The sequence below is a fragment of the Entelurus aequoreus genome, linkage group LG25, assembly GCF_033978785.1.
Source record: "Entelurus aequoreus isolate RoL-2023_Sb linkage group LG25, RoL_Eaeq_v1.1, whole genome shotgun sequence".
NCBI lineage: Eukaryota > Metazoa > Chordata > Actinopteri > Syngnathiformes > Syngnathidae > Entelurus > Entelurus aequoreus.
In genome coordinates this window covers 38602034-38603969 of record NC_084755.1, presented here as the reverse complement: position 1 = coordinate 38603969, position 1936 = coordinate 38602034, and the positions used below count along the sequence as shown (strand labels likewise).

The following is a 1936-nucleotide window of genomic DNA, read 5'->3' as shown; positions in this document are numbered from 1 at the left end:
AAAAATGTGGACGATTAAAAAATAATCAATGTTTGAAAAAGTGGACGATTAAAAAGGAATCAATGTTTAAAAATGTGGACGATTAAAAAATAATCAATGTTTGAAAATGTGGACGATTAAAAAGGAATTAATGTTTAAAAATGTGGACGATTAAAAAGGAATTAATGTTTAAAAATGTGGACGGTTAAAAAGGAATCAATGTTTAAAAATGCGGACAATTAAAAAGGAATCAATGTTTAAAAATGCGGACGATTAAAAAGGAATTAATGTTTAAAAATGCGGATGATTAAATATAAATTAATGTTTAAAAATGTGGATGGTTAAAAAGGAATCCATGTTTGAAAATGTGGACGATTAAAAAATAATCAATGTTTGAAAATGTGGACGATTAAAAAGGAATCAATGTTTGAAAATGTGGACGATTAAAAAGGAATTAATGTTTGAAAATGTGGACGATTAAAAAGGAATTAATGTTTAAAAATGCGGACGGTTAAAAAGGAATCAATGTTTAAAAATGCGGACAATTAAAAAGGAATCAATGTTTAAAAATGCGGACAATTAAAAAGGAATTAATGTTTAAAAATGTGGACGATTAAAAAGGAATCAATGTTTAAAAATGCGGACGATTAAAAAATAATCAATGTTTAAAAATGTGAACAATTAAAAAGGAATTAATGTTTAAAAATGTGGACGATTAAAAAGGAATTAATGTTTAAAAATGTGGACGATTAAAAAGGAATTAGTGTTTAAAAATGTGGATGATTAAAAAGGAATTAATGTTTAAAAATGCGGACAATTAAAAAGGAATCAATGTTTAAATTGTTTTTTCTGTTTTGTTTGATCAGACGTTTTACTGCCATGTTTTATGTACAATTTGGAAACAATTAAGGTATGTAAATAAACATTTACAGAATATTTCTGTGTAAATAACTCATTTCACTACGTATATATCTGCGACTAATATATGAAAAACTATTTTTTTTGTCTGAAATGTAGTGGGTGTGGCTTATATCCCGGTGTAATGGCGTGATGTCTGACAATCTACACACATTTAATTTGTATAACCTTTGACTGCAGGCAGAATTTAATTAGATAAACAGGTTTTCGGTTGAACATGAATACATGGTGAACAAGTTCTTCAACAATATTTCTGCCGTGCAAAGTAACAAAATTGACAGAATATTTATCGTGACATTGGAAGAATAACTTGGCATTATATCATCACTTTTATTATTACAGAAATGTACACTTACTTTAGTCGTCTGCGTTAAGTAGGGGCAAAGTGGAGGAGAACTAAGTGTTACTAATGCAAAGGAAGGAATAATATTACATTTCTCACCTGATGCAGCCTCGTCGGGTGTAAATTTGTGGTTTCTGCTCCTCCTCCTCGTCACTTTGTGAGGGACAAGAGCAGAGGCAGTCACATTAGAACCAACACACACACTTTTCTTTTTTAATCCATATTAATCCACAGCGGACAACTCCGTTCCATCTGTTTTCATTTTGGCAACTCATTCCCAACTATTCCTCCCATCAACATCTCCGCCTCCTGTCCCCTGTGGGCGCCACATCCTCTTTGCATCCCCGCGTCAACACGACCTTAACGTGATCAAAATGTGATTAAGATTTTTTTTTTACTGATTGTGTGCTGGGGTCAGAAAGGTGCCGACACCAACAAGAACACCAAGGAACAACTTATTGAACCACTTGGACTGCAAATAAACTTATATTTTTGGCTTTTTTTAAACTCTAAATACTTTCCAGGCTGTAAAGCGCATCGGTATATAAGCCACACCCACCATATTTTAGAATGTTTTAAATATTTTTAACATATATTAGCTTAGGCTGACCATATTGTGAAATCCCAAAAAGAGGACATATATGCGTGCCAAGGCCGGGACCAGGTGAAAGTTTGCCAATGATACTCCAACTTGGC

The 1936-nt window shown here is 32.4% G+C and overlaps 1 protein-coding gene across 2 annotated transcripts in view; it reads right to left on the bottom strand.

Moving 5' to 3' along the window:
* LOC133642882 (germ cell-specific gene 1-like protein) overlaps positions 1-1400 on the bottom strand; it is a 24884-nt gene extending 23484 nt beyond the window's left edge. The window contains exon 1 of one of the 2 annotated variants that reach the window (XM_062037292.1): positions 1331-1400. The gene's annotated coding sequence lies outside the window, so the exon portion shown is untranslated. The remainder of the gene's footprint in view (positions 1-1330) is intronic. The other variant, XM_062037293.1, reaches the window with a different exon arrangement.
* Between the last annotated feature and the right edge of the window lie 536 nt (positions 1401-1936).